We start from the raw sequence: 16050 nt of genomic DNA, 5'->3' as shown, positions 1-16050 counted from the left end.
ACAAAAGTACACCTCAAGTAGAGCAACACCAAGACACATAATTGTCAGATTTACCAAGGTTGAAATGAAGGAAAACATGTTAAAGGCAGCCAGAGAGAAAGGTTGGGTTACCCACAAAGAGAAGCCCATCAGACTAACAGTGGATCTCTTGGCAGAAACTCCACAAGCCACAAGAGAGTGGGGGCCAATATTCAACATTCTTAAAGAAAAGAATTTTCGACCCAGAATTTCATATCCAGACAAACTAAGCTTCATAAGTGAAGGAGAAATCTTTTACAGACAAGCAAACGCTGAGAGATTTTGTCATCACCAGGCCTGCCTTACAAGAACTCCTGAAGGAAGCACTAAACATGGAAAGGAACAATCAGTACCAGCCACTGCAAAAACATGCCAAATTGTAAACACAATCAATACTATGAAGAAATTCCATCAATTAACTGGCAAAATAACAAGCTAACATCATAATGGCAGGATCAAATTCACACATAACAATATTTATCTTAAATGTAAATGATCTAAATGCTCCAATTAAAAGACAGACTGGCAAATTGGATAAAGAGTCAACACCATCAGTGTGCTGTATTCAGGAGATCCATCTTACATGCAGCGACGGACATAGACTCAAAAAAAAAGGGGTGGAGGGAGATCTACCAAGCAAATGGAGAGAAAAAGAAAGCAGGGATTGCAATCTTATAAAGCAGAATTTAAACCAACAAAGATCAAAAGAGACAAAGAAGGCCATTACATAATGGTAAAGGGAACAATTCAACAAGAAGAGCTAACTATCCTAAATATATCTGTACCCAATGCCGGAGTACCCAAATTCATAAAGCAAGTCCTTAGAGACCTACAAAGAGACTTAGACTACCACACAATAATAATGGGAGACTTTAACACCCCACCGTCAATATTAGACAGATCAATGAGACAGAAGGTTAACAAGGATATCGAGGACTTGAATTCAACTCTGCACCAAGCGACCTAATAGACATCTACAGAACTCTCCACCCAAAACCAGCACAATATATGTTCTTCTCAGCACCCCATCACACTTATTCCAAAATTGACCACATAGTTGGAAGTAAAGCACTCCCCAGCAAATGCAAAAGAACAGAAATTACAACAAACTTTGTCTCAGACCACAGTGCAATCAAATTAGAAGTCAGGATTAAGAAACTCACTCAAAACTGCACAACTACATGGAAACTGAACTACCTACTCTGGAATGACTACTGGGTAAATAATGAAATGAAGGCAGAAATAAAGATGTTCTTTGAAACCAATGAGAACAAAGACATAACATACCAGAAAATCTGGGACACATTTAAAGCAGTGTGTAGAAGGAAATTTATGGCACTAAATGCCCACAAGAGAAAGCAGGAAAGATCTAAAATTGACACTCTAATATCACAATTAAAAGCATTAGAGAAGCAAGAGCAAACACATTCAAAAGGTAGCAGAAGGCAAGAAATAACTAAGATCAGAGCAGAACTGAAGGAGATGGAGACAGAAAAAAACCCTTCAAAAAAATCAATGATTCCAGGAGCTGGTTTTTTTAAAAGATCAACAACATTGATAGACTGCTAGCAAGACTAATAAAGAAGAAAAGAAAGAACAATCAAATAGACACAATAAAAAATGATAAAGGGGATATCACCACCGACCCCACAGAAATACAAACTACCATCAGAGAATACTATAAACCCCTCTATGCAAATAAACTAGAAAATCTAGAAGAAATTGATAAATTCCTGGACACATACACACTTCGAAGACTAAAGCAGGAAGAAGTTGAATCACTGAATAGACCACTAACAGGGTCTGAAATTAAGGCAATAATGAATAGCCTGACAACCAAAAAAGTCCAGGACCAGACTGATTCACAGCTGGATTCTACCAGAGGTACAAAGAGCAGCTGGTACCACTTCCTCTGAAACCCTATTTCAATCAACAGAAAAAGAGGGAATCCTCTCTAACTCATTTTACGAGACCAACATCATCCTGATACCAAATCTGGCAGAGACACAAGAAAAGGGAATTTTAGACCAATATCCCTGATGCACATAGATGCAAAAATCCTCAGTAAAATACTGTCAAAGTGAATCCAGCAGCATATCAAAAACCTGATCACCACAATCAAGTTGTCTTCATCCCTGGGATGCAAGGCTGGTTCAACATAGACAAATTAATAAATGCAATCCATCACATAAACATAACCAAAGACAAAAATCACATGATTATCTCAATAGATACAGAAGAGGCCTTCGACAAAATTAAACAGCCCTTCATGCTAAAAACTCTCAATAAACTAGGTATTGATGGAATGTATCTTAAAATAATAAGAGCTATTTATGACAAACCCACAGTCAGTATCATACTGAATGAGCAAAACCTGGAAGCATTCCCTTTGAAAACTGGCACAAGACAGGAATTCCATCTCTCACTACTCCTATTCAACATAGTGTTGGAAGTTCTGGCCAGGGCAATCAGGCAAGAGAAAGAAATAAAGAGTATTCAATTAGGAAATGAGGAAGTTCTATTGTCACTGTTTGCAGATGACATGATTATATATTTGGAACATTTCATCGTCTCAGCCCAAAATCTCCTGAAGCTGATAAGCAACTTCTGCAACGTCTCAGGATACAAAATCAATGTGCAAAAATCACAAGCATTCTTATATGCCAATAACAGACAAACAGAGAGCCACATCATGAATGAATTCCCATTCACAATTGCTACAAAGAGAATAAAATACCTAGGAATCCAACTTACAAGAGATGTGAAGGACCTCTTCCAGGGGAACTAAAAACCAGTGCTCAACCAAATAAAAAAGGATACAATCAAATGGAAGAACATTCCATGCTCATGGATAGGAAGAATCAATATAGTGAAAATGGCCATACTGCCCAAGGTAATTTACAGATTCAGTGCCATGCCCATCAAGCTATCAATGGTTTTCTTCAAAGAATTGGAAAAAACGACTTTAAGGTTCATAGGGAACCAAAAAAAGAGCCTGCATTTTGAAGACAATCCTAAGGAAAAAGAACAAAGCTGGAGGCAACACACTACCTGACTTCAAACTATACTACAAGGCTACAATAACCAAAACAGCATGATACTGGTACCAAAACAGATATATAAACCAATGGAGCAGAACAGAGGCCTCAGAAGTAACACCACACATCTACAACCATCTGATCTTTGACAAACCTGACAAAAACAAGAAATGGGTAAAGGATTTCCTATTTAATAAATGGTGCTGGGAAAACTGGCTAGCCATATGTAGAAAGCTGAAACTGGATGCCTTCCTTACACCTCATAAAAAAATAATTCAAGATGGATTAAAGACTTAAATGTTAGACCTAAAACCATAAAAATCCTAGAAGAAAACCTAGGCAATACCATTCAGGACATAGGCATGGGCAAGGACTTCATGACTAAAACACCAAAAGCAATGGCAACAAATGTCAAAATAGACAAGTGGGATCTAATTAAACTAAAGAGCTTCTGCACAGCAAAAGAAACTACCATCAGAGTGAACAGGCAACCTACAGAAGGGGAGAAAATTTTTGCAATGTACCCATCTGACAAAGGGCTAATATCCAGAATCTACAAAGAACTTAAACAACTTTACAAGAAAAACTCAAGAAACCCCATCAAGAAGTGGGTAAAGGATATGAACAGACACTTTTCAAAAGAAGACATTTATGCAGCCAACAGACACATGAAAAAATGCTCATCATCACTGGCAATCAGAGAAATGCAAATCAAAACCACAATGAGTTACCATCTCACACCAGATAGAATGGCGATCATTAAAAAGTCAGGAAACTGGTGCTGGAGAGGGTGTAGAGAAATAGGAACACTTTTACATTGTTGGTGGGAGTGTAAACTAGTTCAACCATTGTAGAAAATAGTGTGGATATTCTACAAGGATCTAGAACTAAAAGTACCATTTGACCCAGCCATCCCAGTACTGGGTATATATCCAAAGGATTATAAATCATGCTGCTATAAAGATGCATGCACATGTATGTTTATTGCAGCACTATTCACAGTAGCAAAGACTTGGAACCAACCCCAATGTCCATCAATGATAGACTGGATTAAGAAAATGTGACACATATACATTGTGGAATACTATGCCACCACAAAAAGGATGAGTCCATGTTCTTTGTAGGGACATGGATTAAGCTGGAAACCATCATTCTGAGCAAACTATGGCAAGGACAGAAAACCAAGCACCACATGTTCTCACTTATAGGTGGTAATTGAACAATGAGAACACTTGGACACAGGGCGGGGAACATCACACACCGCGGCCTGTTGTGGGATGGGAGGGTGGGAGAGGGATAGCATTAGGAGAAATGCGTAATGTACATGACAAGTTAATGGGTGCAGCAAACCAACACAGAGCATGTATACATTTGTAACAAACCTGCAAATTGTGCACATGTGCCCTAGAACTTAAGGTATAATAAATAAATAAACAAACAAACACATAAATAAATAAATAAATAAGAAGGTTATTTCCTAGGTTTTCTTTTAGTTTGAGGATGTTTGTAGTTTGAGGATGTAAATGTAAATCTTTAATCCATCATCTCGAGTTAATTTTTGTATATAGTGAATGGTAAGTATATAGTTTCATTCTTCAGTATTTGCTATCCAGTTATCCCAGAACTATTTATTGAATAGGAAGTCCTTCCCCATTGCTTGTTTTTGTTGTCCTCCTGGGTGTGCAGCTGTATTTCCGAGGTTTCTATTCTGTTCCATTTTTCTAGTACCAGACTAGAAAATGACTGTTTTCGTACCAGAACCATGCTGTTTTGGCTATTGAATCCTTAGAGGATAATTTGAATTTTGGTAGTGCAATTATTCTAGCTTTCTTTTATTTTTATTTTTTCTCTTTTCTTTTCTTTTCCTTCTTTCCTTCCTTCCTTCCTTCCTTCCTTCCTTCCTTCCTTCCTTCTTTCTCTCTCTCTCTCTTTTGTTCTTTTTCTTTTGCTTAGGATTACATTGTCTATTTAGGCTCTTTCTGTGGTCCATATAAATTTTAGAATTTTTTTTCTAAGTCTGTGAAGGGTGACATTGGTAGTTTGATAGGAATAGTGTTGAATCTGTAAGTTGCTTTGGGGAGTAGAACCATTTTAATGATGCTGATTCTTCCAATACATGAGCACTGAATGTTTTCCCGATTTATTTGTGTCATTTCTCTTTTCTTTCAGCTGTGTTTTAGAGTTCTCCTTGTAGAGATTTTGCATTTCCCTAGTTATCTGTATTTCTAGGATTACAGATTCTTTATTTGTGGCTGTTGTAAATGGGATTGTTTTCTTGGTTTGTCTCTGAGCCTGGATGTTATTGGTGTATAAAAGTTCCACTGAGTTTTGTACAATTGATCTTGTAGTCTGAAAACTTAATGAAATTTTTTATTAGTTCTAGGAGCTTTTTGACAGTCTTTAGGGTTTTCTAGGTATAGAAAAATATCATCAGAGAAGACATAGTTTGACTTATTTTCTTATTTGAATGCCTTTCTCTCTCTCTCTCTCTCTGTCATTCTTGATCGATCTGGCTAGGACTTCCAGTATCATGCTAAATAGAAGTGGTGAGAGTGGCCATCTTTGTCTCGTTTTAATTCTCCAGGGGCATGGTTTCAGCTTTTGCCTATTCATTATGATGTTGACTGTGAATTTGTTATAGATGGCTTTTATGTTTAAGTATGCTGAATTTTAAGTCCAGTGTTTCTTTGTTCATTCAATGTCTAGTCTGTTTATGACCAAGCATGCGGTTGATCTAAGAATATGTTCTGTGTGCAGATAAGAAAGATGTATATTTTGTGGTTGTTGGGTTCAGTGTTCTCTAGATGTCTAAGCCCAATTGGTGAAGTGCTGAGTTGAAATCCAGTGTTTCTTTGTTGTTTTCCTGCTTTGAGGATCTGTCTAACACTGTCAGTGACATGTTGAAATCTCCCACTAGTATTGGGTAGTTGTCTAAGTCTTTTTCTAGGCCAAGAAGAACTTGTTTTATGAATCTGAGTGCTCCAGTGTTCGTGGCATATAAGTTTATAATAGTTAAGTCTTCTTGTTGGATTTTACCCTTTATTATTATGTAATGCCCTTCTTCATCCTTCTTTTTTTGTTGGGTTAAAGTCTGTTTTATCTGATATAAGAATAGCAACTCCTTCTATTTTTGATTTTCTGTTTGTTTGGTAGATCTTTTCCCCAACCATTTCTTTAAGCCTGTGTGTGTCATTATATGTGAGTTAGATCTCTCAAAGACAGCAGATGGTTGGATCTTGTCTTTTTATTCACCTTGTAGCTATGTCTCTTAAGTGGAGTGTTTAGCCCATTTACATTCAGGGTTAGTATTAATATGTGAGATTATAATCCTGTCATTGTGTTATTACCTGGCTGTTATGTAGACTTGATTGTGTAGTTGCTTTATAGGGCATGTGGGCTATGTGTTTAAAAGTATTTTTGTGGTAACAGATGTTATTTTGATTCTACGTTTAGCACACCCTAAGGGACCTTGTAAGGTTTCTGCTGAGAAGTCTGCTGCTAGTCTGATGGAGTTCCCTCTTTACATGACTTGACCCTTTTCTCCAGCTGTCTTTAAGATTTGTTCTTTTGTATTGACTTTGGTCAATCTGATGACTATGTGCCTTGGGAATGGTTGTATTTCATAGAATGCCCCTGAGGTCCTCTCTATCTCTTGAATTTGCATACCAATCTCTCTATTGACATAAGGGAAATTTTCATGGACTATATCCTCAAATATGTTTTGCAAGTTGCTTATTCTCTTTCATTCTCTTTCAGGAATGTCAATGGGTTGTAGATTTGTTCTTTTTATGTAATGTTATAGTTTTGGAGGTTTTCTTCATTTTAAAAATTATTTCTTCTTGATTTTTGTTTGACTGAGTTGATTTTAAGGACCAGTCTTTGAGCTCTGATATTGTTTCCTCAGGTTGGTCTATTCTGCTGTTAATACTTCTAATTGTATTATAAAATTCTTGTAGTAAGTTTTTCAGCTATAGAAATTCAGACTTGTACTTTCTTAAAATGCCTATTTCATGTAAGAAAGAGTAATATTATTTGTTCTTTAAATGTTTGGTAGAATTTAGCCATAAATCTATTTCTGGGCTTTCTCTTGTTGAAAACTTGTTTATTATTGCTTCTCTTTGGGCTTTCTGTATCTTTCCGGATTAAATATTTGCAGGGTTTATATTTCTAGAAATTAATCTATTTCCTTTAGGTTATCTAGTTTGTTGACATGTAATTGTTCATGATATTCCCATATGACCTTTTATTTCTGAGGCATTTGTTTTAATGTATTTTTTATTTCCAATTATATGAATTCTCTCTCTCTCTCTCTCTCTCTCTGTTACTCTCTCTTTCTCTTTAGTCTACCTAAAGTTATTTTAATTTTTTTCAAGTAACCAAATCATTGATCTGTTGATTTTTCTATAGTTTTTTCATTCCCTATTTTATTTACTTATGCTCTAAGTTTTAGTATGTCTTTTATTTTGCTGACTATAGGTTTGGTTTTTTCTTTTTTTTAGTTCTTTGAGATATAATGCTATGCTTTCTATTCCAGATCTTTTTTTTCTTTTATATTGTAGACATTTATTGCTATCAGCTTCCATCTCAGTGCTGTTTTTATTGCATCTTAAAAATTTTGTTAAGTTGTGGTTTCATTTTTGTTCATCATAAGATACTTTTAAAATTCCCTGTTTTCTGGCTCAGTGTTTTAAGAGTCTGTTTTTTAGTTTTCTTGTTATATGTAAATTTTTCAGTTCCTTTCTGTTATTGATACCTAAGTTCATTCCATTCTTGCCAGAAAAAAAGTCTTGGTATAATTTTGATGTTCTTGTTTATTAAGACATTTATGTGTTCTAAAGTGTGACCTATTCTGGAAAATGCTTTATGTGCTCTTGAGAATTATGTGCATTTTTCTGACATTAGGTGAAAAATTCTGTACATTTCTGTAAGGTTCATTTGGTCTGTAAGTATTAAATTCTATTGTTCCCTTATTAATTTCCTGTTTGGACAATTTTACCATTGTTAAGAATAAGATATTGATGTACTCTACTATTATTGTATTATCCTTTATTCCTTCAGATCAGTTAATATTTGCTTTACATATTTATGTGTTTTAATTTGGGAGTATGTGTGTGTGTATATACTTATACATATGTGTATATATATATGTGTGTGTATATATATACAATTACACCTTTCCTGATGAATTGACACATTTGTTATTATATAATGACCTTCTTTATCTCATGACAGTTTTTGACTTGAAGTCTACTTTGTCTGAGGCAAGTATAACTACTTCTGTTGTAGTCTGGTTACCATTCTTTTCAGCAGCATATATAGGGAGTCAGGTAATAAGTCAGTAGAAATGGTAGCTTTGCAGTAGGCTAATCAGCCTGACATCCCTGGGATTTACAAATGATTTGTTGAACATCAGGGATTCTTAGAGAAAGGTTAACAATGCTAGCGGTGAAACAGACCAATGGCTGTTGTGGTGACTGCTTCTTAAATCACAAAGGCCTTTATTACTGGGAATCAAGAAGAGAGACAAGTTTTACACGGTTTCTAGAGGGAGAATTTGGCTTGAAACCACCTCCCCATTCATTTAATACACTTGACCTCCTGCTGCCTCATTCCCAGCCTTTTATCCCCTGCTACTTCTCTTCTCATCCATTCTATCACAATTCCTGATTCAGCTTTCCTGACTTTGAGGCTTTCTAGAGTTTCATACCCTCACAACTGAATGGACTTTGCACTATTGTTGAAAATTAATTGGCCATAGGTGTATGAGTTTATTTCTGAGCTCACAATTTTGTGTTTTTATTACTTATTATTTTTACTTTTTTCAGAGTTCACAAATAGACTTTTATTGAAACACAGCCATGTACATTCATTTACATATTACATATATGAGGTTAGTGACTTCATGTAAGGGAATGCAAAGAGCTCCCTCACCCTATCTTCCATGTTAGAACACAGTGAGAAGACAGCTGAACCAGGAAGCAGACCCTTACTAGACATTATATATGCCAGCATGTTGACATTGGACCTCCCAGCCTCCAGAACTGTGAGAAATATATTTCTGTTGTAATAAGTTACCCAGTTTTTGGTCTTCTGCTATTGCAGCCTGAATAGACTAAGACATTGTTACAGTGATCATTTGGCCTAAAAAGCCAAATAGTTTAGTATTGACCTATTTACAGAAAAACTTTGCTAACTCTTGGTATAGAACATTTAGCATTTTTATTATTTTATTTTTTATGCCAACTTTTATTTTTCATTCAGGAGGGTACATGTGCAGGTTTGTTACCTGGGCAAATTGTGTGTTGCAGGAGTGTGGTGTACAGATTGTTTTGTCACCCAGGTAATGGGCATAGTACTCAATAGGTAGTTTTTTTATCCTTTCCCTCCTATCACCCTTTACCCTCAAGTAGTCTCTGCTGTCGATTTTTCTCTTATCTGTGTCCACGTGTACTCAAAGTTTACCTTCAACTTATGAGTAAGAATATGTGATATATAGTTTTCTCTTCCTGTGTTAATTTGCTTAGGATAATGGCCTCCAGTTCCATGCTTGTTGCTGCAAAAGACAAGATGTCTTTTTTTTAATGGCTAGGCAGTATTCCGCGGTATATATACGCCACATTTTCTTTTTTTGGTATACAGATGATACAAATCTAGGTTGATCCCATGTCTTTGCCATTGTGAATGGTGCAGCAATGATCATGCATGTGCATGTGTCTTTCTGTAGAATAATTTACATTCTCTTGGTGTATATTTAGTAATGGGATTGCTGGCTTGAACGATAGTTTTGTTTTAAGTTATTTGAGAAATCTCCAAACTGCTTTCCACAGATGGCGAACTAATTTATATCCTCACCAGCGGTGTATAAACATTCACCTTTTGCAACCTTGCTGGTATCTGTTATCTTTTGACATTTTAATAATAGCCATTCTGACTAGTGTGGGATGGTATCTAATTGTGGTTTTGATTTGCATTTCTCTAATAAATTGTGAGGATAAGCTTTTTTTATACACTTGTTGGCCATGTGTATGTCTTTTTTGAGAAGTATCTTTTCACATCCTTTGACTATTTTAATGGGTTTATTCAATTTTCTTGTTCAATTGTCTATGTTTCCTTTAGATTCTGGATACTAAACCTTTGTTAGATACATAGACTGAAAATATTTTCTTTCATGCTGTAGGTTATCTATTTATTCTGTTGATAGTTTCTTTTGCTGTGCAGAAGCTCTTTAGTATATTTATTCCCATTGTCAATTTTTTATTTTATTGTGATTAGTTTTAGAGTCTTCATTATTAAATATTTTCCAGGGCCACTGTCTACAATGGTATTTCCTGACTTGAGGGTTCTTATAATTTTAGACTTTACATTTAAGTATTTAATCCATCTTGAGTTAATTTTTGTATATTGTGAAAGGATGGGGTCCAGTTTAAATCTTTCACATATGGTTAGCCAGTTATCCCAACACCATTTATTGGATAAGGAGTCTGTACCCCCATTCCTTCTACTGTTGACTTCACTGAAGACGAGATAGTTGCAGGTGTCTGGCTTTATTTCTGGGTTATCTAATCTATTCCATTGGTCTATGTGTCTGCTTTTGTACCAGTACCATGTTGTTTTGGCTATTGTAGATTTGCAGTATAGTTTGAAGTTGGGTAGTTTGATGTATCCAGCTTTGTTTTTTCCCTTTTTGATTGATTTGGATATTCAAGCTTTTTGGTTTTTGTATAAAATTTAGAATAATTTTTTTTTATTCTGTGAAATATGACATTGGTATTTTTATAGACATAGCATTAAATCAGTAAATTGCTTTAGGTTATATGGCCATTTTAACAATATTGCTTTTTTCTTTAAATCCATGAGCATGAAATATTTTTCCATTTATTTAAGTTGTCTCTGATTGTATTCATCAGTGTTTTGTAATTCTCACTTAAAAATTGTTCATCTGCATCATCAGCTGAGTTACCAAGTATTTTATTCTTTTTATGGCTATTGTTAATGGGATTATGTTTTTGATTTGTCTCTCAGCCTGAATGTTATTGGTGTATAGAAATGGTACTGATTTTCATACAATGATTCTGTATCCTGAAACATTGTTGTACATTGTTGTACTCTAGAAGTCTCTGGGCAACAAATATTGCGTTTTCTTGGTATAGAGTTATATAATCTGCAAAGAGAGATAATTTGACTTCTGTTTCAAGATGCTGTCAGAAGAATGAGCTGAGCACTCAACCGAGGGGGAAGGGGAAATCTAAAGCTTCGTTACCACAAGCAAATATCACAACAAAAACAGCCTTATAACAAGAGAAGACAAAATGTAACTGTCAACAAAATGTAACTAGAAGCTCATCAGACCTCAGGAAGAGTCATCACTAGAGTTGGAAAGCAGACACCCGGGATCCTGCAGTCGGAGTTGTAAGCAAATATCCCAGCAAAAGCAGCCTTAAATAGGTATAAAATAACTAATGAAAGAAGACAAAATGCAACCCAAGCTCACCTGCGCACAGGAAGAATCATCACCGGAGTCGGAAGGCCGGATGCCCGGGATCCTGCAGTCGGAGATGGGGAGTCCCCCAGAACACTACAACAGCAGCCTTTAATCCTCTTTCGCGTAAGTTCCTTTTTATTAAATCCAGTTGTTACTTTGGGCACTCTCTGTTGTTTGCTCAGGACGGCCGTTCCCAAGCAAGCAACATTTAAACAGTCGTTCTGGGAGCAGTGTTCTGGGAGCAGTGTTCTAGGATGTGCTCTGGGACTTGAACAATCATTCTGGGAGCAGTGTTATGGGACGTGTTCCAGGACTTGAGTTAATTTCTCGGCTTTTAGCCAAATTTTACACAAAGTGTTTACCTTTTCACCTTAGGTGCCCCTGCCTTTTATAAATGGAGGCATATTTTAAAATGGCATTAGTGTGACCAATTTTTCTCTTCCTACAACTTTCTCATTTCCTATTTTGATGCCTTTTATTTCTTCCTTCTCCCTGATTGCTCAGGCTACAACTTTCAGTGTTATATGGAATAAGAGTGCTAACAATGGGCATCATTGTCTTGTTCACATTCTCAAAAGAAATGCTTTCAGCTTTTGCTCCTTCAGTATGATGTTCACTCTATGTTTGTCATAGATAGCTTTTACTATTGTAAGGTATGTTCTGTCAATGCCTAGTTTGTTGAGAATTTTTAACATGATGGGATGTTGAATTTTATCAAAAGTCTTTTCTGTGTCTATTGAGATGATCAAGCAGTTTTTTGTTTTAGTTCTGTCTATGTGATTATATTGATTATGTTCTGTTTATTGATTATGTTGAAACAATCTTCCATCCCCAGAATAAAGGCTACTTAATCACAGTCTTCTTATCTTTTTGATGTGCTGCTGGATTTGGTTTGCTAATAGTTTGTTGAGGATTTTTGCATCTAGGTTCATAAGGGATACTGGCCTAAATTTGTTGTTGCTGTTGTTGTGTCTCTTCCAGGTTTTTTGTATCAGAATCATTCTGGCCTCATAAAATGAGTTAGGGGGAAGTTCCTCCTCCTCAATTTTTTGGAATTGTTCTAGTAGAATTGTTACCAGCTCTTTTATTAGCTGTGGTAAAATTCAGCTGTGAATCAATCTGGTCCAGGTTTGTTTTTTTGTTTTTTTGTTTTTTTTCTGGTTGACAGTTTTTATTATTATTATTATTATTACTGATTCAATTTTAGAATGCTTTATTGGTCTGTTCAGGTTTTCAATTTCTTCCTGATTCAGACTTGGGTGGTTATATATTGCAAGGAATTCATCTATTTCTCCTGGGTTTTCTGATTTGTGTCCATAGAGGTGTTTGTAGTAGTCTCTGAGGGTTTTTTGTTTTTCTGTAGGGTTGGTGGTAATGTTCCCTTTATCGTTCCCTTTATCATTCCCTTTATCGTTCCCTTTATCGTTTCTGATTGTGTTTATTTGGATCTTCTCTCTCTTTTTTTTTTTTTTTGTTAATCTTAATACTGATCTATAAATCTTATTTGCTTTTTCAAAGAACAAATTTTTGGTTTCATTGGTCTTTTGTGTGCTTTTACACATCTGAATTTTATTTAGTTTAGTTTTGATTACTTGCAACCACAAAAACCCACTTAAATACATAGATCATTGACACTATAAAGCAACTACACAATCAAGTCTACATAACAACCAGCTAGCAACACAATCACATGATCAAATCCACACATGTCAATATTATCTTGAATATAAATGGCATAAATGATTAAACACCCCACTTACAGACTGAGTGGCAAGCTGGATAGAAGCAAGGCCCAATCGCATGCTGTCTTTAAGAGATTCATCTTACATTCAAGGATACCCATAGGTTCTAAGTAAAGGGATGGAGACAAATCTATTAAGCAAATGGAAAAGAGCAGGAATTGCTATTTTTATTTCAAATGAGCAAACTTTTTTCTTTTTTCTTTTATTTTAAATTCCAGGGTTCATGTGCAAGATGTACAGGTTTGTTACATAGGTAAACATGTGTCATGGTGGTTTGCTGCACCTATCAACCCATCACCCAGGTGTTAAGCCCATTATTCATTAGCTATTTTTCCCAATGCTCTCCCCTTTACCTCCCTTCCCCAACAGGATGCAGTGTATGTTGTTCCCCTCTTTGTGTTTATGTGTTCTCATTGTTCAGCTCCCATTCATATATGAAACAATGCAGTATTTGGTTTTCTGTTTTTGCATTAGTTTGCTGAGGATAATGCCTTCCAGTTTCATCCATGTCCCTGCAAAGGACATAATCTCATTTCTCAGATAAAACAAACTTTAAACCAATAATGATCAAAAAGGAAAAATGAAGAAATCACATAATGATAAAGAGTTTAATACAACAGGAAGACTTAATTATCCTAATTGTATATCCAGCAAACACTGGAGAACACAGATTTATAAAAGAAGTTTTTGGAGACTTATGAAGAGACTTAAATAACCTCACAATAATATTTGCAAACTTCAACACCCCACTAAGAGTATCAGACACATTACTGAAGCATAAAACTAACAAAGATACTTGAGAGTTCCACTTGACATTTGACCAAGGACCTAATAGACATCTACAGAACAGATCACCCAATGACAATTATATTTTATTCATCTATAAGTATTTTTATGCCAGAATCACCCTGTTTTAATTACTGAAGCCTTGTGGTAAGTTATGAAAGTAGGAATATAAGTCATAAAACTTTGTTTTCCTACTATGACATTGTTATCACTACTTGGGGTCTTTTGCAATTATGTATAAAATTGAGAACTGGATTTTACATCTTTTCAAACAAGACTGTTGGAATTTTAATAGGGCTTGCATTGAATTTTAATAAAGATAGCTTAGGATAGTATTGAAATCTTAGCATTATTAAATCTTCCAGTTCATGAACATGGATTTTTTCCATTAATTTAGGTCTTTAATTTCTTGAAGCAAAGTTTTGTAGTTTACAATGTTAAAAACTTTTACCTTTTTAGTTAAATTTTCCTTTGTATCTTTTATTATTTTAGATGTTATTTTTAATCAAATTGCTTTTTTATTTACTCTGTGAATTGTTTATTGGGGGAATAAAGACACAACTTAATTTTTTTTGTTAATCCTGTGTCCTGCAAATTTTCTGAATTTGTTTATCAGCTCTAGTAGCTTTCATATGAATTCTTTGGTGATTTCCACATATAGAATTATGCCATCTACTAACGGAAATAGTTTTACTTCTTTCAATGTAGATACCTTTCCTTTCTTTTACTTGTCTAATTGCTTTGGTACGAAGTTTCTGTACAATGTTGAATAGCTGTGGCAAAAGTGAGCACCCTTGTCTTATTGTCTCATTTGTTTTCTATTTGGAGTTTCCCTCTGTCTCCCAGGCTAGAGTGCAGGAGGATGATCTGAGCTTGCTGCAACCTCCACCTCCTGGGTTCAAGCAGTTCCGCTGACTCAGCCTCTTGAGTAGCTGGGATTACAGGGACATGCCAGGACTCCTGGCTATTTTTTGTATTTTTAGTAGAGACAGAGTGTTCACCATGTTGTCAAGGCTGGTCTTGAACCCCGACCTCAAGTGATCTACCTGCCTCTACCTCCTAAAGTGCTGAGATTTCAGCTGTGAGCTACCACACCTGGCCCTTTGTTTCATTCTTGATGTTAGTGGGATAGCTTTTGGTCTTTCATTATTGAGTATAATGTTAACTGTGAGTTTTTCATAAATGCCCTTTATTATGTAGAGAAATGTGTCATCCATTTCTATTTTTTGACTGCTTTTGTCATGAAATGATGTTAGATTTTTTTCAGTCTTTTGGGGGATCAATTAAGTTGGTACTGCTTGTTTTATTTTTCTTTTTTTTCTTTTATTTTCTTTCCTTTCCTTTCCCTTTCTTTCTTTCTTTCTTTCTTTAGTTCTTTCTCTTTTTTTCTTCTTTTTTCCTCCCTCCCTCCCTTCCTTCCTTCCTCTTTCTTTCTTTTCTTTTCCTCCTTCCTTCCTTCTTTCCTTCCTTCTTTCTTTCTTTCTTTCTTTCTTTCTTTCTTTCTTTCTTTCTTTCTTTCTTTCTTTCTTTCTTTCTTTCAGATGAGGTCTCCCTATGTTGTCTAGGCCAGGTCTCAAACTCCTATACTCAAGAGATCCTCCTGCTTTGACACCCCAAAGTGCTAGAATTACAGCCATGAACCACAATGCCTGGCCTATATGTTTTCTTAATGTAGTGTGCTGCATTAAATGGTTTCTGTATGTAGAATCACTTTCCATTTCTGAGAAAGATCCCACTTGATCATGACACAACATTTCCAGTAAACATGAGCCACTTTTGGAAGACAATCATGCTCAAAACTATATCAGCAATGCCATGAGGTGCTTTTTAAACATTTTGTTTTCCAAATAGACTATCTTCCCTGCTTTTTCTCTCAGGCTTTAAACAATTTATTGTATGTTGCTACTATAATCTGTTGTTCCAGAGGTCTTCAGGCTTTCCATCTACCTTATAATGTTTTGAGCAATATCTGTCATTTCTTTGG

Source organism: Papio anubis, chromosome X (genome assembly GCF_008728515.1).
Source record: "Papio anubis isolate 15944 chromosome X, Panubis1.0, whole genome shotgun sequence".
Taxonomy (NCBI): domain Eukaryota; kingdom Metazoa; phylum Chordata; class Mammalia; order Primates; family Cercopithecidae; genus Papio; species Papio anubis.
This window is presented reverse-complemented; position numbering follows the sequence as displayed.